General features: G+C 43.2%; 1 long non-coding RNA gene across 1 annotated transcript in view; it reads left to right on the forward strand.

Annotated features, from left to right (window-relative positions):
* The first annotated feature begins 2,640 nt into the window (after window positions 1-2,640).
* The window catches only part of LOC140478748 (uncharacterized), an 81,429-nt gene continuing 58,969 nt past the window's right edge, over window positions 2,641-25,100 (forward strand). Inside the window, exon 1 of the long non-coding RNA XR_011960862.1 lies at window positions 2,641-2,754. This is a non-coding gene — a long non-coding RNA (uncharacterized lncRNA). The remainder of the gene's footprint in view (window positions 2,755-25,100) is intronic.

Consider the following 25,100-nt stretch of genomic DNA (forward strand, 5'->3'; position numbering starts at 1 on the left):
GGGTGTTGAGTCTGGGTGGGATGCTCTTCAGAGGCTCATTGTGGACTCAATGGACTGAATGGCCTGTCCACACTGTAGAGATTCTAAGATGAATCATCTATCTAGCCTTGAACGCATTTAATGTCCCAGCCTCTACAGCCCTCTGCATTAAAAAGTCCCACAGATTCACTACTGTCTCAGAGAAGACACTCCTTCTCATCTCTGTCTAAACTGGGCAACCCATTACTCTGAGACTTTGCCCTTTGGTCCTCAATTGTTCCATAAGGGAAGCTTGGGTTGGTTGCATTGTTGAACCTCTAATCTCTATGAGCATATATTCTCGAGTAGGCTCAGTCTTCCTGCTAGCCAATATCCTCATTCTGTTCAGTCCATAGTTAGTTTGGAACTTCATAACTTTTAGATTGATGGGAGAGATCTTTCAAAGAGAAGTACAAGTAGGGTGGCATTCCTTGTGTGCTGCGTTGTTTAATGTAGATATAGGGCCCATTACTACTGCCGAGGCTGAGATCAGCTAAGTCCTTCACAGCATTATACTGACTGGAGTATCTGTGTTACAAATCATGCAAATCATCTCAAGAGGGGAAGGATAAAAAACTAAACAACATTTATTTATGGTTTAGGCATTTAGCATTTAGGGGTGGTCTCTGTTTCAGGGACAAGCTGAGTCATCTAACAGAATATTAGCTCTGCAAGAATCATTAATATTTCACCATCACCATCAACATTTAATGAAACCAATAACCACCGCATATTTGTAAGTTATGGGTTTTGATGCAATCCATATTTTCAATCTTATATCGCTGTCATACAAGGTAAAATGTGCAATTATTATTTAAGTTCTGTCCTTGTGATTGACGACAGAGGACGCGTCATTTCACCAGCCATGCATATCATTTTGATGGGGTAACTGTTTCTCTGCAATTGGTAAAGTCTGTTCTGAATCAGAAGGTTGCAGGTTCAAATCCCACTCGAGAGGCTGGGAATTAAATGGTCTCTCATAAATTGCAGCAAAGCTACACTCCTGGCACAGGTCCCTTGTGATGCAGTGGTAATGTCTTTGTCTCTGAGCCAGCAGAACTGGGTTCAATTTGCACTTGCTCCAGAGGTCTGCCATAGCACCTCTGAATGGCTTAGTTAGAAAACACTGACACTACCAGAAATGCCATATTTCAGATGAGTTGAGTTTGCACATGAATGTAAAAATCTCATCGACTATTTTGAAGAGGAGCTCTTGAAAACAATTAAACTATTATCTTACCATCATCACACTGCTGTTTGTGAGAACTTGCCAAAATGGTTTGGAAACCTTACAAATGGCATTTATTTAATCAGATCTAAAGCTCTTCATTGAGTCCTGACACCTTGAAATGCAATTTCTGTGAGCACACTGTCTATTTTTATTCATTTAGCTCTTTGCTGGAGAAATGGTGATACTGAATGAGATGTTAGCTGTGACTGGGTGCCACAGTAGAAGGACTCATGTCAGAAAGGGGAAATCACAGGCTGAGGGAGAGGGTATACTCTGAGGTGAGCATGTGAGAAATGTCACATTCCATCCAAAACTCACAAGCTTTGGAGACATCCAACAGAATTGAAGGGATCTGGAAAAGAGCCAGAGAGGAGATAAGAAAGATTATGTTCCCTCAAGGAGCTGTTGTAATTTGGAATGTATTGCCTGGGAGGGGATTAGGAACAGATTCAATTGTATATTTTTCAGAGCCAAATCATAGATACAATAGAAGGGAAGAGCATTTTTAGCAATATAGGGAGAGAGTAGGTGATTATGCTAACTTGATAATTCAGAGAGCTAGCATGAGAATGATTGGTTGAATATCCTCCTGTGATTGATTCCATCCTCACCCCATACCATTACGCCAATATCTGGAGACTGACAAAATCGAATGCCTCTTTGCTGGAGGTCACCGGGATTGTTCCCACTTTTGATTTGATCCCTCAGTCTGGTCTGTTCTTTTTCACTTTTCAGTGGTGAGCTGGGCTGTTTACTCTGGGCCTGACAAATGTGCTGCAAAGGCTCAACATTTTACCACAGGCTGCGACTAGATGTGGTGTGTGCAGGTCAGTAATTCCTCACTGCTTTGCAGAAACAGAACCTTAAAGAGGACGACGCGCAGTTTTGCCAAATTGGAATGCAGCCTGACTTTTTATGCTGACCGTGAATCTGAGGGATATGATACTGCAGTAAATTCCGATTCTTGAGCTTATTGGAGCAGGGAGAAAGAGGGAGCGTGTGAAGGATTACAAATCCTGAAGCTGTGGTGGTGGTGTTTGCAGAGTGGGGGGGTCATCAGGGTTGGGACGAGAATGATGAAACGATAGTTTGGGGTTAAACCCACTGACTCAAGGGCAGGATAGAAGCGACGGGGCTAGACAGGACTGGGTAGGATACTGGCAGTGCTGACTGCGAGGGAGATCAGTGTGCATTATTGCATCTCCTTGCTGAAGAAGGAAGCTGTGTGCATTGGAACTGTCTGTTGCACAGCATCCAGTAACCTTGTAGCCAAGGATGAAATGTAGAAATCTGCCAATGAGGGACAGTGCCTGCCGATATCATACGCTCTCTCCCCTCCAATGAAAATCATTGCTTACCAGTATCTGCTGTGACCACTTCAGTGTCTGAGTGTGGAGTGCACTGGACTGGATTTTCGGGTGAAAAATATTAAAACTATAAGAGCTGCAGGTTGAAAAGAGAAATAATACATCTCACTCCAGGGCTTTGCTTCAGAATAACTAACGGTAAGAAAGCACACTTTACTCTTCCCTTTAATAGTTTCTGAAGGTTTATGTGCTGGGGAGGGGAGCTGGAAGTGGGAGGGGGTAGCGATTGTGTGTGTGCGCAAAGGCAGTAGTTCTGCACTCATTCGATTGCAACAGGTTGCGTACAGTTTAGTCAAAATATAAACGAGCCATTAAGTACCAAACTGTTGCAGTGACTTCAACCAGATTGAGGTGCTTTTCCTTGTTGCCATGGAAACCATTCCAGGAAGCTTTGAGTGTGCGTCTTCAGTGATTTTCTTTCCCTTGCTTCTGTTCTGAGGCTGGTGCTCTGTCATTGCTAACGTCAAGGAGTCTTCAGTGAGCTCAGTGCAGGATTCCCCATTACCAGCGAATGAAGACTGAAGGTGCTTTGGGGAGTGTCTGGTGATTTCCTCCCTCTCCAGTGCCATCAATAATGATGTTAAATTGCTGTACAGAGGCTGCACAGAAACCAAAGGAGGGATACATTGTGGTGCCCCGGTGGGAGTTGTCCTATTATGTCTGCGATCTGCTAGTACTCCTTATACCTCTACAGGAGGGTCCCTCACAAACTTTCTATTAAAGGCACTAAACCTAAGCACTGTATTCCATGTGGGGTCTAGAATAGCTTCAATGCTGAGCAATAAGATGCAAACCTCTGGTCATAGAGTCATAGAGATGTACAGCATGGAAACATCTATGCTGTCCACGCTGACCAGATATCCCAACCCAATCTAGTCCCACTTGTCAGCACCTGGCCCATATCCCTCCAAACCCCCTACCTATTCATATACCCATCCAAATGCCTCTTAAATGTTGCAATTGTACCAACCTCCACCACTTCCTCTGGCAGCTCATTCCATACCCGTACCACCCTCTGTGTGTGGTCCTCTCACAGAATACGCTTTGGTCCTGTGGGCAATCCTTTCTGGCATGGAAATAAGCCAAAACACTTTCAACCAACAAGTTTTATTAAATTGCAAGTCCCACTGTTTTGCTGTTCTGTGGTTGTTGCGTAAACTTTTCACTATGATGCTTCCTCGGGATGTGGTTATCTTGAGAAGATGATGAGTGGGAAGCAAGAGAGGAAATTGCAGTACCGTTGGCAATGATCTTCTCGTCTTCACTGTCAACGGGGGTGGTACCAGGGGACTGGAGAGTAGCGAATGTTGTGCCCCTGTTCAAAAAAGGGAATAGGGATAACCCCGGGAATTACAGGCCAGTTAGTCTTACTTCTGTGGTAGGCAAAGTAATGGAAAGGGTACTGAGGGATAGGATTTATGAGTATCTGGAAAGACACTGCTTGATTAGGGACAGCCAGCACGGATTTGTGAAGGGTAGGTCTTGCCTTACAAGTCTTATTGAATTCTTTGAGGACGTGACTAAGCATGTGGATGAGGGTAGAGCAGTGGATGTAGTGTGCATGGATTTTAGTAAGGCATTTGATAAGGTTCCCCATGGTAGGCTTAGTCAGGAGGCATGGGATAGAGGGAAATTTGGCCAATTGGATAGAAAACTGGCTAACCGGTCGAAGTCAGAGAGTGGTGGTAGATGGTAAATATTCAGCCTGGAGTCCAGTTACAAGTGGAGTTCCGCAGGGATCAGTTCTGGGTCCTCTGCTGTTTGTAATTTTTATTAATGACTTGGATGAGGGAGTCGAAGGGTAGGTCAGTAAATTCGCAGATGATACGAAGATAGGTGGAGTTGTGGACAGTGAGGAGGGCATTTGTCGTTTGCAAAGGGACTTAGATATGATGCAGAGCTGGGCTGAGGAGTGGCAGATGGAGTTCAACCCTGCCAAGTGTGAGGTTGTCCATTTTGGAAGAGCAAATAAGAATGCAGAATACAGGGTTAATGGTAGGGTTCTTAGTCAGGTGGAGGAACAGAGGGATCTTGGGGTCTATGTACATAGATCTTTGAAAGTTGCCACTCAGGTGGATAGAGTTTGTAAGAAGGCCTATGGTGTATTATCGTTCATTAGCAGAGGGATTGAATTCAAGAGTCGTGAAGTGATGTTGCAGCTGTACAGGACTTTGGTTAGGCCACATTTGGAGTACTGTGTGCAGTTCTGGTCGCCTCACTTTAGGAAAGATGTGGAAGCTTTGGAGAGGGTGCAGAGAAGATTTACCAGGATGTTGCCTGGAATGGAGAATAGGTTGTACGAGGATAGGTTGAGAGTTCTCGGCCTTTTCTCGTTGGAACGGCGAAGGATGAGGGGTGACTTGATAGAGGTTTATAAGATGATCAGAGGAATAGATAGAGTAGACAGTCAGAAACTTTTTCCCCGGGTACAACAGAGTGTTACAAGGGGACATAAATTTAAGGTGAAGGGTGGAAGGTATAGGGGAGATGTCAGGCGTGGGTTCTTTACCCAGAGAGTGGTGGGGGCATGGAATGCGCTGCCCGTGGGAGTGGTAGAGTCAGAATCATTGGCGACCTTGAAGCGGCATTTGGATAGGTACATGGATGGGTGCTTAATCTAGGATAGAAGTTCGGCACAACATCATGGGCCGAAGGGCCGGTTCTGTGCTGTATTGTTCTATGTTCTGTCTTCTATGATGGTGTGCCTTGTAAAATTGCTATATTCCAGGTATTCCAAGGAACGTATCTACACAGCACGGGATCAACAGTAGGCCATTCAGCCCTTCAAGATCTCGCTACCATTTGATAAGGTCATGGCTAATCACATTGTACTCTCAACTCCAATTTCTTCTCCAACCCAAACAATCCTTGACTCCATTCTCCATCAAAAATCTATCTAACTCAGACTTGAATAAATGGCATGACTATTTTCTGGAGAAGAGAATTCCACAACTTATCTGGGAGAGAAAAACAAATCTCTTCTTGGAAGGGAGACCTCTTATTCTCCCCATCATTCACTGTCCACTCTACTGATCCTGTTGTAAAGTATCAGAATGATACTTCAGAGGGCAGTTCAGAATAGCCAATCTGGAATCTAATACATAGCACAACAAAGGCAACTTAAAGGGACCAATGACTGGAGTTGTGCAAAGCAGATTTCCTTCCTTAAAAAACATTAACTAACTTGAATTAGTTGAGGAACATAGAACATTACAGGGCATTACAGGCCCTTCGGCCCTCGAAGTTGTGCCGACCTGTGAAATTAATCTGCTGCCAATCTAACCTACGCCATTCCATTATTATCCATATGTCCAATGGCCATTTAACATTGATGAGTCTACTACTGTTGCGGGCAGGCCATTCCACACCCTACTACACTCAGAGTAAATAAACTACCCCTGATACCTGTCCTATATCTATCACCCCTCAATTTAAAGCTATGTCCCCTCATGTTAGCCTTCACCATCCGAAGAAAAAGGCTGTACTGTCCACCCTATCTAACCCTCTGGTTATCTTATACATCTTGATTAAGCCACCTCTCTACCTTCCTCTCTCCAACAAAGGTGACCTCAGCCTTTACTCGTAGGTCCTTCCTTCCATACCAGTAAATCTCCTCTGAACCCTTTCCAAAGCTTCCACATCCTTCCTATAATGCAGTGACCAGAACTGTATGCAATAGTTTATGACCATCCGATCTCTTAAATGATGTGAGCTGTGTTTCATTCACTAGTACTTTCACCTTGAGTTAGAAATTTATGAATTTAAGTCCCTATTTGAAAATACTACATGACGTATTAAACATTGATGGAACATTGGCATAGATCTGGGAAGGAAAAAGTGAGGACTGCAGATGCTGGAGATCAGAGCTGAAAATGTGTTGCTGGAAAAGCGCAGCAGGTCAGGCAACATCCAAGGAGCAGGAGAATCGATGTTTCGGGCAGAAGCCTTCCTGAAGAAGGGCTTATGCCCGAAACGTTGATTCTCCTGTTCCTTGGATGCTGCCTGACCTGCTGCGCTTTTCCAGCAACACATTTTCACCATAGATCTGGGAAACCTGGCACGAAAAATCCTGTGCTGTGTTTTTGATCATGGTTCTGATTCTCCCCTAATTTCTCTTTCTTTGTCTTGGTGACAATCTCTGTCCAATTTCTGCTTTTGTGAAGTACCTTGAGAGACCTTACTAGCTTCATCTCACTGTAAAATAATTGCCACCCATGAATTATCAATCACTTCTAAAACGAATTCCAGCACTTAATATTTATCAATTGGCCTCTTGACTTTATGAAAAATTATAAATAATTGCCAGATTGGAGCTGTGCATTGAATGCAATAAACATACTTAGACAACATTACTTTGCCAGTTATTTTAACATATGGAATTGTTTTATATGTCAAATTTCACCTGGACGTATTTCATTTCCGGATTTTGAGAAGATTTGTCCCTCAGGTTGAGGTTCTGTATGTAGGTTTGCTCGCTGAGCTGGAAGGTTTTGTTTTCATTTTATTTCCATTATCACATGATGCAACTACAGTTCTGTCCTTTCAGGTGTGTTCAACTAATCAATCAATTCTGTCCATGGTTTCATACTTTCTCTGCTACTCAGGGAGCACAGTCTTAGAATAAGGATGGTTTCCGGATGTCAGGGAATCCAGAAGTAAGAGGTATCAAAACTAGGGGTGGACCTTTTAGGACAGAGAAGAGGAGCATTATGTTTGGGAACAGTGGATTCAGTGGCCTCTTCCTATGTTCCTCAGAGGGCTGTTTGGACCTCTCTGCCTCAGAAGGTGAGGCCATTGAATATTTTCTAAGGGTGGAGCTGGATAGATCCTCAGTTGGTAAGTAAATCGAAGGTTCGGGGGAGTAAATGGGATTCAAACCACACAAAGAGATCAGCCATGGTGGTGGAGCAGGCTCAAGGAGCTGAATGGCCTATTCCTGCTTTAATTTATATTAGATTAGATTAAATTCCCTACAGTGTGGCAATAGGCCCTTTGGCCCAACAAGTCCACACCGACCCTCCGAAGAGCAACCCACCCTGACTAATGCACCCAACACAACGGACAATTGGGCATAGCCAATTCACCTAACCTGCACATCTTTGGACTGTGGGAGGAAACCAAAGGAAACCCATGCCCGAGGTGGGAATTGAACCCGGGTCCCTGGTGCTGTGAGGCAGTCGTGCTAACCACCATATCTTTGCATTTGTTTATTTGTTTAAAGGGCTGATCACAGTTCAGGGGAGATCACGAGAAATTATTGCACTCAAGGGTTTGTGAATTTCTGGAATTCTCTATTTCAGAGTATTGTGGGTGCTCCAATCATTGAGTACATTTAAAACTGGGATGGACAGATTTTTGTTCTTGCAGGAATCAAGAGATATGAGCAACAGGTGGAGTTGAAATCCAAAAGCATCCATGTTTTTATTAAATATTTGAGCAGACTTGACAGACCATAGAAACTTCTCCTGCTCCCCTACAACGCAGACTGCATTTTTCAGACCATATGTGTGTATATCCCTTAAGGTTGGTTGCTCATTTTTGTGCAGGGAATCTACAACAACATATATTTATTTGGTGCCTTTAGTACAGCAATTCCAAGCCGCCTCTTCCAAGAAAGGTTATCAGTCAAGACTTAACATGGAACCAAATAAGGAAAGAGATGAGGGGAGTTGTTTATAGGAACAGTAGGATCAGTGGCCTCTTCCTTGGACTGATAGCCAAGACGCAAAAAAGTAAGTTTAAGGCATGTCATAAAGGAGAAAAGAGAGAGAGAGTGAGAAAGAGAGAGAAAGAGAGAGTGGAGGACACGCCCCTGGCTATATCAATGGTGCTGGGAAGCCTCGGGGATGCACGGTGACTCAGTGGTTAATACTGCTGCCTTACAGCACCAGGGACCTGGGTTTGATTGCAGCCTCAGGTGACTGTCTGTGTGGAGTTTGCACATTCTCCCCGTGTCTGCGTGAGTTTCCTCCACATGCTCCAGTTTCCTCCCACAGTCCAAAAAAATCAGGTGAATTGGCCATGCTAAATTGCCCGTAGCATTAGGTGCATTGATCAGAGGAAAATCGGTTACTCTTAGGAGGGTCAGTGTGGACTTGCTGGGCCAAATGGCTTGTTTCCATACCATAGGGAATCCAATCTAAATATCACTGACAATCTGTCCTGGTCCATCCACCTACATTGATCTTCGAGGCGAGAAAATAGATCCACGCCTCAATTTCCTCAGAAGGCAAAGGAAATTCAGCATGTTCACAAAGACTCTCAACTAATTTTTATAAATGCACCGTGGAAAGCGTCCTATCCAGGTCCACCACAGCTTTGGTATGACAACTGCTCTGCCCTAAACTGAAGAAATCATACAGAGTCATGAACACAGCCCAGTCTGTAATGAAAACCAGCCTTCTATCCATTGACTCTATCTACACTTCAGTTGCCTCGGGAATGCAGCAACAGAATCAAAGACCCCTCTCAACCTAGTTATGCTCTCTTCCACCCTCTTCCATTGGACTGAAGATACCAAAGTTTGAAAACAAGTACAAGATTCAAGCTATTATCAGACTTATGAACGGACCTCTCATATATTAGAGTTGATCTTTCTCTGCACCTTCTCTGTAGCTGTAACTATATTTTGCATTCTGTTCCATTACCCTGACATTCTTATGTGTGGTATGATTTGTCTGGATAGCATACTAAACAATACTTTTCACTGTGTCTTGGTACATGTGACAAGAATAAATCAAATGGAATTGAATCAAATCCAAGACAGACACACAGACAAACGCAGAGAGAGAGAGAGAGAGAGAGAGGGAGACAGAGCCAGAGAGATGGACCTCTGCAGCCTGAGATCTTGGTACCCGAGGGTGCAGTTGTTATTAAGAGATAAAAATCAGGGACACACAAGCAGACAGAGTTAGAGGAAGGCAGTGGTCTTGGAGAGGTCATGGTGTGGACAAGATTGCACAGTTCAGGACAGGCAGGGATTTGACTGTAAGGATGTTTAATATGAGACTCTAGCATTTCCAAGATCTTGATCCTTATCCATTGTCAGGTCCTTCAAGCTATAGCTGCAGACCTGAAACATTGACTCTCCTGCTCCTCGGATGCTGTCTGACCTGCTGTGCCTTTTCCAGCACCATCCTTACCAACTCTGATTCTCTAGCATCTGCAGTCCTCACTGTCATCTAGTGGCTGTCAAGGGATACAGAGTGCTCAACAAGCCCAGAGGCTGTCCATCAGTGCAGATGGGAGATGGTTATTTGGCTAGGCCTGTATTGACATGAGCTTTATTTTGTAAACATTTAAGGACAACAGGAGGCTGGAAGAACACAGCAAGCCAGACAGCATCAGGCAGTTGAGAAGTTGATGGTTCGTGTGTAACACTTTTTTTTGTCTCTAACGTTTTAAGGACTGGCCAATTTCTTGGATGGAGATGTGAAGTGATAGAGGTTTGCTTATAAATCTGATTCAATGTAGGCAGCAACAGTACAGTCACAGCATTGTGGATCATACACATGTTCTTCTGCATGTCTGTTAATCAAGTTAAAAGAAACATCGGTTATGGTTGCTTTGAAATATGACTTCCTCCAGCTGCCCAAACCTTTTGCTCTCTTTTAATATCAATGTTCCTGCATTAATACAGCACCTTTGCATGTTACGGAACCATTCCAAAGAAATGGGGTAAACCATTTTGGACTGAGATGAGGAAAATCTGTTCATTCAGAGAGGGTCAATCTGTCGAATCACTCCCACATATGAAAGCTGTGAAGGCTGTGTCACTGCGTATATTTAAGAAAGTGATTTACTTTTAGATACTGTATGGTTATAGACCCTTTGGTTCAACCAGTCCATTCTGACCATAATCCCAAACTAAACTAGGCCCACCTGCCTGCACTTAGCCCATACCCTCCAACCTTTCCTATTCATATACTTATTCAAATGTCTTTTAAATGTTGTAACTGTACCTGCATCCAGCACTTTCTCTGGCAGTTCATTCCACACACAATTCGCTCTAAGTAGGTTGCCCTTAAGTCTTTTCAAAATCTTTTTCTTCTCACCTTGAAAATATGCCCGCTAGTTTTGAACTCTTTCCCCCAAGGAAAAGACTCATGCCTTTCACCTTATCTATAGGGGTGGCACGGTGGCTCAGTGGTTAACACTGCTGCCTCAGAGCACCAGGGACCCAGTTCGATTCCAGCTTCAGGTGACTTCTGTGTGGTGTTTGCATATTCTTCCCGTGGCTGTGTAGGTTTCCTCCAGGTGCCCTGGTTTCCTCCCACAATCCAAAGATATGCAGGTTAACTGAATTGGCCATGCTAAATTGCCTGTAGTGTCAGCTGTATCATTCAGAGGGGAATGGGTCTGGGTGGGTTACTCTTTGGAGGGTCGGTGTAGACTTGTTGGGTTGAAGAGCCTGTTTCCTTGTGATGTTTGAATGATGAAGCAGGTTCAAGGGGCCAAATGGCCTACTCACACTCTTCGTTTCTATATCATCTTACCTTAAGGCTCTTTGGAAACTGTATACAATTAATTCCAATGTCCTTCTTTTCCTCTGGAGCCCTGTAGTGTTCTGCCCTTCACATATTCAGTTCCTCATTACCTTCCAGGCTTTGTATTCGAGATCAGAACAGCTCACTATCCATAAATAAATCATCACCCTCCCTAACAGGATTGTGGGTATATGTACAGCATGTGAACTGTGGCAATTCAAGAAGGCAACTCGCAATCACCTTCTCAAGAATCAATTAGAAAAGGGAAATAAATGTTGACCCAGTCAGCATCTCACGCATCCCAAGAATGAATAAAGTAAAATATTCCACCTCTTCCAAAACCCCCAGTTTCTTCATCTAACTAATGTAATTCTGTGTCCTCTGACTATATAGATGCTTGAATTTCCTTTTTTTAATGATCAAAATCTTTGACACTTTGAGAAGCTATACTAAAGTCCCCATGACTTGTTGTATTTTAGTGAGAATAATCCAAGCTCTCTTGTCTCCCCATTTAACTAAAGTGTCATTGAGGTTCATTCTATTAAAAATGACAAAGCAGCCAAAAGGTTGTGCAGTCTATTATTTCTAATGTTCTATGTCCCACATCTCTGGTATCACTCCTCCACTCTTACTGAATCTTCATCAAAAGCTTTTCCATATGATTTCCTCAAAGCAGGTGTACTGACTGTAACAAGGTCATCCAAGTGGACCTCATAGAATAGGAGTTCCCCGATTGGGGCTGTTAATCTGCTCCAATCAGGGAGCCCTGGCTGACAGATATAAACAGGAGTGTCAGACATATTGTTCACTCTTGAGAGGCTGTAAGGGAGCTGGACTTGGTGACGGTTTCCCGGCGTCTGTTGAGTTATTTCAGCTGGGTGGCTGTCGCTTTGCTGAAGGATCCACAAACAGCCATGAAATTCATGTTAATGAAAGAGTGTAGACCACACCATTAGAACTCCTTAGTCTTCTTTGCTTTCATACCTGTACTGTCAGATGGGTCAAAAACCTTGCCTGAAGGACAGTACCTTTGGCAATGCAGCTCTCCCTTATTACTGCACTGAAGTGTTGCTGGAAGTGCACATTGCCTTCAATAGGTTTCACCTTTAAGGACTCCAAGGCTGTGTGTCAATAATGTAACTGCCAGCTATCAATCTGCTATAGATCTGAAAACTGCATTCACAAGTCTGTTGGTTTGCAGTAATGTTTGCTTCATCGCTTATAATGCGTTTTAATATAAAAAAATCACAGAGGTATGGAATGTGGAGGCAAATTGGATTGCGATATCCTCATGGATAGATGCCAAGAGTGCACATCATTTTCAATTCCAGCTTTCTTAATTGAATTTAAATTCCACTACTATGGTGGGACTTAAATCTTCATTCTCAGATTATTACCCTGCACCTCTAGATTACAGACCAATGATATTACCACTACCTGGTCAATTCCCCCATAGTTTATGTGCTATCTTCTGGAAATATTCACTCTGAATCCATTCTATCAATTTTTAAAATAGTTTTGAAGAACTTTAGCACGTCACTCAGAGTCGTAGAGATACACAGCACGGAAGCAGGCCCTTCGGCCCAATTTGTCCATGCCACCCAGATATCCTAACCTAATCTAGTCCCATTTGCCAGCACTTGGCCCATATCCCTCTAAACCCTACCTATTCACATACCCATCTAGGTGCCTTTAGCAATGCAGCATGTCAATCCTTCCCTGCTATCAAATTTCTGGCACACGGGATGGACAATAAATGTTACCCAAATCGGAAATGCAGAAGAAACCTTGCATGAAAAGATGAGGATGTTGACCTTGCTACCAAGGAAGGGGGTTGAAAAAAATAATGTAGATGTATTTAAGGTGAAGCTCAACAAGCATAAGAGGGTGAAAGGTGCGGAGGGTTACATTGATAGATTTAGATGAGGGAAGAAAGGACTATTAACACCAGCTTGGATTGGATGGGTCAAGTGATCTATTTTGATGCCCATATTTATTTTTACTCATTTATTGGATATGAGTGTCGCTGGCTAGGTCAATATTTATTGCGCTTCCCGAATTGCACACTATGGGTCGCGAATCACATGTGGCCCAGACCAAGGTAAGGATGGCAATTTCATTAAAGGGCATTCATGAACCAGATGAGCTTTTCCAACAATTGGCAATGGCTTCATAGTCATCAATTATTGCATTGAATTCAGATTCCACTACCCACCATGGGCCATCTTGAACCTCTGTCCCCAGAATTTTACCTGGGTCTCTGAACTAACATTCGAGTGATAGCACCACTCGGCCATTGCTTGCTCTGGTATCCTGTTCAATCATGTGCGACATTATCTGAAAAGGACCCGGGAAATCTTTGTTTTCTGGGAATGGCAAACCTTGCATTTGCACGTATGACTAGGAATAACATTATACTGATAAATCTACCAGAATATTCACCCTTAGACAGCTGAAAGGGGCAGAGAATTTTAAAGAAAATTGAGCACATTCATTCTGCTGCCCACTGGGGGTAATTTTGACTTCATTAGAAATTAAAATGGAGAGAAATGTATAATGGCTGACTGATCCAATATCTCTCACTTTACGCTGTTATCAAAGTGAAAGTTAGGATTCCTGTTCGCTTTATTCCTGTTCCTTTCACTTCTCTTTTTGATTAATATCTTTTTTGAAAAGTATATTTTTTTTCTTTAAAAAAGGAGAGCAAATGTTTATACGGTGGTTTATATCAGCGTTATGCTGGTCTGAAGGTACTTTGCAGAGTTAATTAGCACATGGAGTGCAATGGCTGTTGAGATGTAGCCACATGCTTGAGTGGCTCAGTTGGTAGTGTTCCTGCCTCTAGGCTGGAAGATCTCACAATCAAATCCCACTCCAGAACTTGCTGACAATACAGACAATATTGCTGGATTCCATTGCACCTTTATATTGCCATGGCCTCCTGGGATATGGAAATAAAGCTGGAAAATCAGGTTAATATAGTCAAGTCTTAATTAACCAGCACTGAGGTGATGGGATGAATGGCCACCTTCTATGTTCTAAGTGTCAATGCCATGCCATATTGCTTTCCATTCAGCTTCTCCTCAATATCCATTTTAAAGTTTATTTAAATACTTTATGAAGGTCAATTCCAAACAGCATTCGATGTTCAAGAAAATGCTTTTAGATTCTGTCTCAGTGCTATAGAGACGTACAGCACGGAAACAGACCTTTCAATACAACTCATCCATGCCGACTAGATACCCCATCCCAATCTAGTCCCACCTGTCAGCACTTGGCCCATATCCCTCCAAACCCTTCCTCTTCGTATACCCATCCAAATGCCTCTTAAATGCTGCAATTGTATCAGCCTCCACCACTTCCTCTGGCAGCTCATTCCAAACACGTACCACCCTCTGCATGAAATGGTTGCCCCTTAGGTCTCTTTTATATCTTTCCCCTCTCACCCTAAACCTGTGCCATCTAAGTTCTGGACTCCCCCAACCCAGGGAAAAGATTTTGTTTATTTATCCTATCCATGCCCCTTATGATTTTATAAACCTCTCTAAGGTCACCCCTCAGCCTCCGATGGTGCAGGGAAAAAAGCCCCAGCCTGTTCAACCTCTCCCTATGACTCAGATCCTCCAACCCTGGCAACATCCTTATAAATCCTTTCTGAACCCTTTCGAGATCTCAGGAGTCTCTCTCTCACTGCTTCCGATAGGAAGGAGACCAGAATTGCACACAATATAGCAACAGTGGCCTAACCAATGTCCTGTACAGCCGCAACATGACTTCCCAACTCCTGTACTCAATACTCTGACCAATAAAGGAAAGCATACCAAATGCCTTCTTCACTATCCTATCTACCTGTGACTCCACTTTCAAGGAGCTATGAACTTGCACTCCAAGGTCTCTTTGTTCAGCAATACTCCCTAGGACCTTACCATTAAGTGTCTAAGTCCTGCTAAGATTTGCTTTCCCAAAATGCAACACCTCGCATTTATCTGAATTAAACTCCATCTGCCACTTCTCAGCCCATTGGCTCATCTGGTCCAGATCCTGTTGTAATCTGAGGTAACCCTCTTCGCTGTCCACTACACCTCTAATTTTAGTGTCATCTGCAAACTTACTAACTACCTCACATCCAAATCATTTATATAAATGATGAAAAGAAGTGGACTCAGCACTGATCCTTTTGGCACTGCACTGGTCACAGGCCTCCAGTCTGAAAAACAACCCTCCGCCAAAACCCTGAGGCAATTCTGTATCCAAATGGTTAGTTCTCCCTATATTCCATGAGATCTAACTTTGCTAACCAATCGCCCATGAGGAACCTTGTTGAATGCCTTACTGAAGTCCAGATAGATCACTTAAGAACATACTGTCATTTTTTTGCAGCCTACTTCCTGCCTTCACCTATCCCCACTTCACCATCCTGCCCCTGCCTCTCCTTTTAGCTGCAACTCCCCCCACACCCACTCCCAGTCCTGAAGAAGGGTGACACCCGTAACGTCAACATCTCCACCTCCTGATGCTGCCTGGCTTGCTGTGCTCTTCCAGCCTCCTGTCTGTCTATTTTGGATTCCGGCAATTTTGTTTTGTTTCTAAACAAGTTTATACCACTATGAAGTCTCTTCAAAGGATGCCTGCTTTGAAGAGGTTCTCTTCCTCTCTCACATCTGGCACAAAGCCATCTTTTTTTGCTCCGCATGGGCATCCAGAAAGTGGCCATGGATAATGTAGTGATTAGAATGAGGTCAGCCTGCTGGATGTCGTTGGGGCTGCTAATTGTTCCAATCAGGGAGCCCTGGCTGACATAAAGAGGATGGGTCTCACAGATAATGGCACGCTGGTGCCTGATGCTATATGAGGCTGTACTACAGTCAAGGACTGTTCATGCGTAAATAAAGGGTGACATGGTGACGGAATCCCAGCCTCTGTGGAGTTATTTCAGATACACCAGTCAAGAAAGACTCCCTCAGCTTGTTCAGTGTCTGCAATGTGCCAGGTAGGAGGCCTTCACGGCTGGTTCTCTTATCCTAAGCAAGTCAAATCCTCTTAGGAGCATCTATATTCCATTGCTTCCATTGAATTCTGCAGTTCAAGTGTCTCATTTTGAGGCCAGCACATTTGGAACCACTTGCACAGCTTGAAGCCGCAATGAGACAATGAAAAGATTTCTGTTAAACTACTTAGGAGCACCTTAAATGGATTCACATGCATGAACTGCTTTGATATGGCACCCAAGTTTAATTTGTAATGAAGTTGAAATTACTCCCAGTGTGCATAGCAGAATTAACGTGCTTAATTTTCTTTTAAATCCCCTATATATTTTAATGGTGTAAGGCTGAGAATTGGAGTAAATGTATGAATATTATTTTGCATTGGCAAACAGAGTGAACAATTTCCACTCAGCAAGAATAGGTAAACAAGAAAAAGAACAGGAAGACAAATTACTTGTTGAATAAAAAAGGGAGAGTCCCTAGATGAACTTAGCAGGTTGGAAGCTTTGAGATAGGGAGAGGCTGATTGGCTGGGGTTACTTTCCCTGGAGCTTCAGAGGCTGAGGGATGACCTTACAGAGGTTTATAAAATCATGAGCAGCATGGATACGGTGAATCTTTTTCCCAGGGTGGGGGAGTCCAAAACTAGAGGGCATAAGTTTAAGGAGAGAGGAATTTAAAAGGGACCCGAGAGGCAACTTTTTCACACAGAGGGTGGTGCATGTATGGAATGAGCTGCCAGAGGAAGTGGGATAGGCAGATATAATTACATAGGAAAGGTTTAGAGGGACGTGGGTCAAAAGCAGGCAAATTGGGACTAGTTCAGTTTAGGAGACGTGGTCGCCATGGACGAGTTGGGCTGAAGGGCCTGTTTCCAAGCTGTATGTCTCTATGAGTCTCGGCCTGGCAGTATCTATAGTGAGAGAAAGAGAGGTAATGTTTCAAATCTGATATGGCTCTTCTTCAAGTCAGTGTTAACTCTGTTTCTCTGTCCACAGACGCTGCCAGTCCTGCTGAGTCTCTCCAGCATATCCTCTTTTTTTAATTTCAGGCATCCAGCTCCTGCAGTATTTGGTGTTATTTGGTATGTCAGCTTAATTGTAAAAGGGTTTGAAGAGGGGAGCAAGGTCGTCTTACTGCAATTGTTCAGGGCTTTGGTGAGATCACACCTGCAATATTGTGTGCAGTTTTGGTCTCTTTACTTAAGAAAATATTTACTCGCCATAGAAACAGTACAATGAAGGTTCAGCAGACTGATCCCTGAGATAGTAGGTTTGTTACATGAGGAGAGGTTGGATGAACTGAGCCTATATTTGCTGGAGTTTAGAAAAATGAGAGGGGATGGTGTTTGATAGGACTGGGCAGCCTGGATACAGGAATGATTTTTCCCTTACCCAAGGAGTTGAATACCAAGGAGTCTTGATTTCAGTTCATGTCGTTGACCTTTCAGTCTGACCTGAGGAGAATTTCCTTCGCTCATGTGTGGTGAGTCTGTGGAATTCTGTACCGCATAGGGGGACTGAGGCCAAGTCGTTGAATATGGTTGAGAATGAAAGAGATTTCTAGAGACTAAAGGCATCAATAGGTGTGGAGAGAGTGTGGGTGCATGGAGGTGTGATAGGGCAACAGCTATGACCACGTTGAATGGTGGAATGGCCTGACGGGCTGAATAGCCAACCTCAGCTCATATTCTCTGTTTCTTTGTTTTAACAAAAGGAGGAACTGAGCCAGGACATTTAGAGAGTTGTAATATGCCCCCACGCAAGCAGAGTAGGTCTCAATTTAGGGGCTTCATTGTAGGAAGTCACAATCTATGTGCTTAAGCATTTTATTAACTGATGTTCAACAATCAGGCTAGTTAAACTCTATCCTGCAACGTTCACCACATCCCTCACACATATTGCAAAACTTACTGATGATGGATATCCTTTCCACTGTGTCAGAATTTGAACCTTTCAAGGCCTGGAGCTCTGGCAGGTATGAATGGAACAAACTGGTGGCCAATTATCATTCTTAGGTATCTCCTTTCCGCCACTTGGTGGCACATTGTGGTACTACAAGTTTGCAGCAATCCATGGATTTTTCTGAAGTCTTTGAGGTCTGAACATTTGTACTTGATGCACCTGAGCTAGATGACTACCATGCCTTATTTTCTTTTAAAATTCCTGAATAGAAAATGATTTGTGCAGTAGTGCAGATTTTGTTTTGGAAACAATGGACTAATACTTTGTCAAACAAATGTGTTTGACAGTCAATACATGATGGAATAGAATTAAGGGCCAGAATAGCCTTCTGCTGGTTATCTGTTACAAAAGCAGTCATCTTACGGGTTTGGTGGTGGAAGGTTTGCATGTCTTGGGCTGCAAGAGTGATGAGGGGCAGAGCAGAACGGGAAAAGAGCAATGACAAACAACACTAAGAAGCCTTGCCGAATCAGTTTGAGGGAGCTGTCAATCCCTTAATTAGATTAGATTACTTACAGTGTGGAAACAGGCCCTTCGGCCCAACAAGTCCACGTTGATCCGCCGAAGCGCAACCCACCCAGACCCATTCCCTTGCATTTACCCCTTCACCTAACACTAAGGGCAATTTAGCATGGCCAGTTCACCTAACCTGCACATCTTTGGATTGTGGGAGGAAACCGGAGCAAACCCACACAGTCAACTGAAGCAGGAATTGAACCCGGATCTCTGGCGCTGTGAGGCAGCAGTGCTAACCACTGAGCCACCATGCTGCCAACCCTCTCTGGTTGTTGCTGTAAATAGCACCGTAGAGAGGATAACCTAAGCCGGGACACCTCTCTTGTTTTCCCCCTGGTGGATGCTCCAATTCTCGCCTCAGTTCAATGTGCAATCAGGAGCAACCCAGGGCAAAGGAAGCAAGATCCAAAAACTGTGACGAGATTTACAGGAACAACTGGTAGAACAATTCTGTGGGGATAACAGGATTGCATTTTAAGCTTGGGCTTGTATTGCTTTGAGCGTAAAAGGTTAAGGGATGATCCAGTTGAAATCACAAAGTATTACAGGGCAGAAAGAGGCCATTCGGTCCATCGTGTCTGCACCAGCTCTTCAAACGATCAACGTTACCCAGAGCCAATCTCCTGCCTTTTCCCCATATCCCTGCATGCCATTAATGTCCAAGTAACATCCAATGCCCTCTTGAATGCCTCACTTGAACCTGCCCCACCACAGCTCCAGTTAGTGTATCCCACACTCCAACTACTTGCTGTCTGAAAGCATGTTTTCTTTCGCTTTATCCTTGCTTCATTTGCACATTACTTTAAATCAATGCTCTTTTGTTCTTTTTTTTCCCCTTTCTACAAGCAGGAACAACTTCCCCTGATCAGCTTTATACAGCCTGTCCATGATTTTGGAAACCTTGACCAAACCTCTTTTCGGGTCTTTTCCTCTCTGAGGGGAGCAGTCCCAACTTCTACAATCTAAAGAGGAAACTTCTTCAGCCGGAGAGTGATGAATCTGTGGAATTCACTACCACAGAAAGCTGTGGAGGCCAGGTCATTGAGTATATTTAAGATGGAGATGGATAAGTTCCTGATTGTCAAAGGGATCAAAGGTTATAAGGAAAAAAACGGGAAAATGGGCTTGAAAAAGTCATGACCGAATGGCAGAGTTTATGTGATGAGCTGAATGGCATAATTTCTGCCATAATGTCTTATGGTCTATCCTTGAAACTGGTTTCTCATTCTTGGAGTCACTCTTGTAAATGGCTTCTGCCCTCTCTCCATTGCATTCACATCCTTCCTATAGTGTGACACCCATAACTGTACTCCAGTTGAGCGCTAATAAATCTCATACAAATGTTGAGGTACCCATCTAATACACAACAGCTGTCCCACCAACTAGCACCACACCCCCATCTGTTAAAGAATTGGGGTTGCTATGGGAATCATATGCATATACATGCAGGTGGGAGCTGTGGATAGTGATGGGTAAAGCTGTAATTTTCTTATAGCTGACCAGGACTCTCTTCTGCTGTTGCTGTTTGTTGTGTGTTGGATGATTTACAGACCAATACTAAACCTACCTGACTGCACGATGATAATGGCCACCAGGTCCTGGAGTGAGACTTGAACCTGGAGATTTCAGTTCAAGGGCACGACCATGATCCACCTCCTTTGTTTAAGTACGACCGAAGCTCATCAGAGACGGTGTCAAGAAGCACCTCTTCACAAACGAAAATGAAAACCATTCTCCAAAAGGCTGTTGAAAGATGGGGGAGGGTTGGAATGCTCAAGTGAAGGCAATAAATCTGAGATGGGTAGATATTTGTTAGGTCAATGACCTAAACGTCACAGAAGCAAAGCAGATAAACTTGGCTGAGGTAAGATCAGCTTAAACCTCATCTGGATGAACGCTGCTCCAACAACAACTGGGAATGGGCAAAAAAGTACTGGCCACTCCAGAGTCACCCCCAGCCTGTGAGTGAAATAAAAAGTGCCACAATCTAATTAAATGCCAGAACAGTATCCATGGGCAGAATGGCTTCCTCACATGTCAAAATCTGTCAAGGAGTGTGTATTTGATTTATTTGATATTTTTTCTTCTTTCTCCTTTTTTTTTTGGTTATTTCAGGATTTAGCTTCTATCTTCTAACATGGAAAAAGTATTGGAATTTCTTGAATTGAAGAATTTGTCATTTGGCTGTGGGAATGTGTGAACACCTGTTACCTCATAAAATGCAGGAAAAGAATGTCTCTGATATTCTCAAAGCACCAATAGCTTGATTTTCTGCTTGGCTTGTGTTAGATACAGTTACTAATGGCTTTCCAGTGCAGTTTTATGATGTATATACATATAAGTGTCATCAAGAGGCTATTAGCTACATTGCATTAGAATGCATCAAAACTTCTTTAATTGGCACTGATATTTATTTACAAGGCAGCAGTTCATCACCTGATCTGTTAGCGACAAACTGAGAAGAGAATTGACATTAGATAAGATGGAACCAGAGACCTACCCTGTAGATAGCACAGATTGATGCGGAATCAAATAACTCACTGATAGAGGAGGTGATCGGTCACATTGCAAATACAAGTACACTTGGTAAGTCCAATATTCAACCTAATGTCTTAGAAAGTCCTTTCTCCCCCCTCTCTCCTCTACCTTATTCAGTTGCTCTTTCCCGCTCCACTCTAACAAGTTTCTCACTCCCTCATTTTATACATTCCTTTTCTCCCACTCCACTTTATTCTGAAATGGTTTCCTGGCTCCATTTTATCCAGCAATGAACTCTCCTGCCATTTGATCTTCTGTCTGTTTTTTTGTTCTACTTTATCCAAACATTTGATTAGATTAGATTCCCTCCAATGTGGAAACAGGCCCTTCAGCCCAACTGGTCCACACCAACGCTCCAACCCCCTCTGACTAATGTACCTAACACTATGGGCAATTTACCATGGCCAATTCACCTGGCCTGGTTTGTGGGAGGAAACCGGATCACCCAGAGGAAACCCACGCAGACACAAGGAGAATGTGCAAACTTCACACAGATAGTTGCCCGAGGCTGGAATCGAACTGGGACCCTGGTGCTGTGAGGCAGCAGTGCTAACCACTGAGCCACTGTGCCGCCCCACAGAGCCTCATCTGAAGTGTGATCTGCTAGTACATATGACCACTAGGTATTCATTCTACTTTCTTTGGAGGCTTATGTTTTATATCTCATTCCTACCACATCCCTAACAAATCCATAATATTCTGATCACCATGACTAAATTCAGGAGCATCCATCCATGACTTCCACTCCTCACTCAAAAGACCGGTAACACAAGTTGGAATATTGTGATTATGAGGGGGGTAAACGATTCACTTCAAGAGGACTGTGAAATGAATGGAGAGGTGGCAAATTAAATTTAATCCAGAGAACTGTGAAATTATGTAGTTTTCAAAGAAGGATGTTGAATCTTTTTAAAGCTACTGGGGTATGTGATGATGCTATCACTTTAAAAGGTTATTTTGTCCTGGTTTTGTGTTTGAGAGATGTGGTAAGGCAGAGGTGCTGAACTGGCTACTGAAGACATCTGAAGTACAATCAAAATATAATCCATACTTGCCTTTGCAGAATTAATAGTCATTGACACTTGCAGTAATTTGATAAAATTACACAATTGCTTAAAGCCAGATTTCCAACTCATTGACAATGGGTTGTGTTAACAACATATGAATAGGTACCAAGTGCCATGTTTCTACCTTCAGCTCCTGAGTAACATTGCAGATTTTGACAGTCTTTGGCATGCTTCCTTGAATTCCAGTACTCTGCCTCGAAGTGCACTATCAGTGAATTATTGTGCTGCATGTGGCTATACATATAATTTCAACTGCTTTGTGGATAAGTGGCATGATGAGAAGCCATTTTAATCAGATCCAATCAGCCCACTCATAGTGACCTAGCTGATCTGAGTCAGTGTGACAGAAGGAATAGTCTCTGTGCTTGCTGACCCATATTGGCTTCTGATCTGGCAACCCCTTAGTTATAAAATTCTGTCCTCTGTTTTCATAGAGTCACAGAGATGTACAGCGTGGAAACAGACCCTTCGGTCCAACTCGTCCATGTCAACCAGATATCCCAACCCAATCGAGTCCCACCTGCCAGCACTTGGCTCATCTCCCTTTAAACCCTTCCTATTCATATACCCATCCAGATGCCTTTTAAATGCTGTAATTGTACCACCCGCTGTGTGAAGACTTTGTTTCTTAAGTCCCTTTTATATCTTTCCCCTCTCACCCTAAACCTGTGCCCTATTGTTCTGGACTCCCCCACCCCAGGGAAAAGATCTTGTCTATTTACCCTATCCATGCCACTCATGATTCTATAAACCTCTATAAGGTCACCCCTCAGACTCTGACACTCCAGGGAAAACATCCCCAGCCTATTCAGTCTCTCCCCAGAGCTCAAATCTTCCAACCCTGGCAACATTCTTGTAAATCTTTTCTAAACCCTTTCAAGTTTCACAACATCATTCTGATAGGAAGGAGACCAGAATTGCACACAATATTCAACAGTGGCCTAACCAATGTCCTGTACAGCCGCAACATGACCTCCCAACTCCTCTACTCAGTGCTCTGACCGATAAAGGAAAGCATACCAAATGCCTTCTTCACTATCCTATCTACCTGTGACTCTACTTTCAAGGAAATATGAACCTGCACTCCAAGGTCTCTTTGTTCAACAACATTCCCCAGGAACTTACCATTGTATAAGTCCTGTTCTGATTTGTTTTTCCAACATGCAGCACCTCACATTTATGTAAACTAAACTCCATTTGCCACTCCTCAGTCCATTGGCCCATCTGATCAAGATTCCATTGTACTCTGAGGTAACCTCCTTCGCTATCCACTACACCTCTAATTTTGGTGTCATCTGCAAACTTCCTAACTACACATCCTAATGACCCTCCACAATCTCTCCTCCACCTGCAACCTTACTTAGCTGAACAAGGCTCAGAGATTCCTGCACTCTTCCAATCTTGATCATTTACATGCCTCTGATTTTCATTGATCTACTAATAGTGGACGTGTCTTCAGCTGCCTTGGCATCAACCTTTAGAATTCCCTTCCCACACTGCTCCACTCTCTATCTTTCTTCCTTGTAACCTACCATGTCCACCAAGCTTTTGGTCATCTGCCCTCACAATGGACAGAGGTTTGGTATTTATTAATTGTATAAATTAATGTTTATTTATACAGGTGGAACATTCTATGGATAAATATTTCATTTGAGTATGAAGATTCACTTATTAGCACCTCACTGTGTGGAGTTTGCACAATTTCCCTGTGTCTGCGTGGGTTTCCTCCGGGTGCTCTGGTTTCCTCCCTCAGTCCAAAAAGTATGCAGGTTAGGTGAATTGGCCATGCTAAATTGCCCGTAGTGTTAGGTGAAGGGGTAAATGTAGGGGAATGGGTCTGGGTGGGTTGCGCTTCAGTGGGTCAGTGTGGACTTGTTGGGCCGAAGGGCCTGTTTCCACACTGTAAGTAATCTAATCCAATCTTTAAAAAAAACGCCGGTGGTGGGTTGCAGAGTTAGATGACATACAGTCAGAATATTTCACTTTGTGAATATGAGTCGATAAAGTGTGGAGCAGGAGAAAGTGCAGCAGGTCAACCAGCATCAGAAGAGGAGGGAAGATCATGTTTCAGGTCACCGTCCTAATGAAAGGTTCTGACCTGAAAGGTTGACTCTCCTGCTCCTCCAATGCTGCCTGATCTGCTGTGCTTTTCCCAGCTCCACACTTTATCAACTCTAACTTTCCAGCATCTACAGCCCTCACTATCTCCAAGTCACTTTATGAATATGTCGAGAATGGACATATTCTTTCATCATTAGGCACCATTTTTTTCTATTACAGTAAGTTGAACAGGAATAGACCAGAAGTTCAAATTTACACTTTCTAGGTTTAGTCACAAAAGTGAAGCAATACAAATATATCGGCCCTAACTCTTTGTACTTTGATCTGCCTTGCAATGGCTTATTGCAATCAACAATCTAAGGAAGTGCTCGCTGTTTGCTGCTGTACAGTATTTCTATTTGAAAGCTGTGACCTGATAAAATTAGATTTTGCCTGACTGACTTCTTGCTTCTTTTCACTTAATTCTATCGGTATTTCCTCTTCTGGTCAGGGTGATTGAATGTGTCATTATCTCTTCAATTAATTTGCACTAATCTGTATTTCTTTACAAAAAGAAACAATTTTCTTTCCAGCCTAGTGATGTACAGTCATGAATCAACGTTAGTTCAGATTGTGTCTCCATGAAATCCCACTCCAGATCCCTTCATCATTACATATTTGAAGAAGAATCATAGCAGAGTCAGAACATTAACTCTTTTCTCTATCCACGGTTGCTGTCAGATCTGCTGAGTTTCTCCAACATTCTCTGTGTTTTGTTTCAGATTTCTGGCACCTGCAGTATTTTATCCTTATGTATCATTGTATCAAATTTATTTCAATTTATGCTAGACCCCCATTTCTCGAAGTTGAAAAGTGGACAGGTGCATG

The sequence above is a fragment of the Chiloscyllium punctatum genome, chromosome 6, assembly GCF_047496795.1.
Source record: "Chiloscyllium punctatum isolate Juve2018m chromosome 6, sChiPun1.3, whole genome shotgun sequence".
Taxonomy (NCBI): domain Eukaryota; kingdom Metazoa; phylum Chordata; class Chondrichthyes; order Orectolobiformes; family Hemiscylliidae; genus Chiloscyllium; species Chiloscyllium punctatum.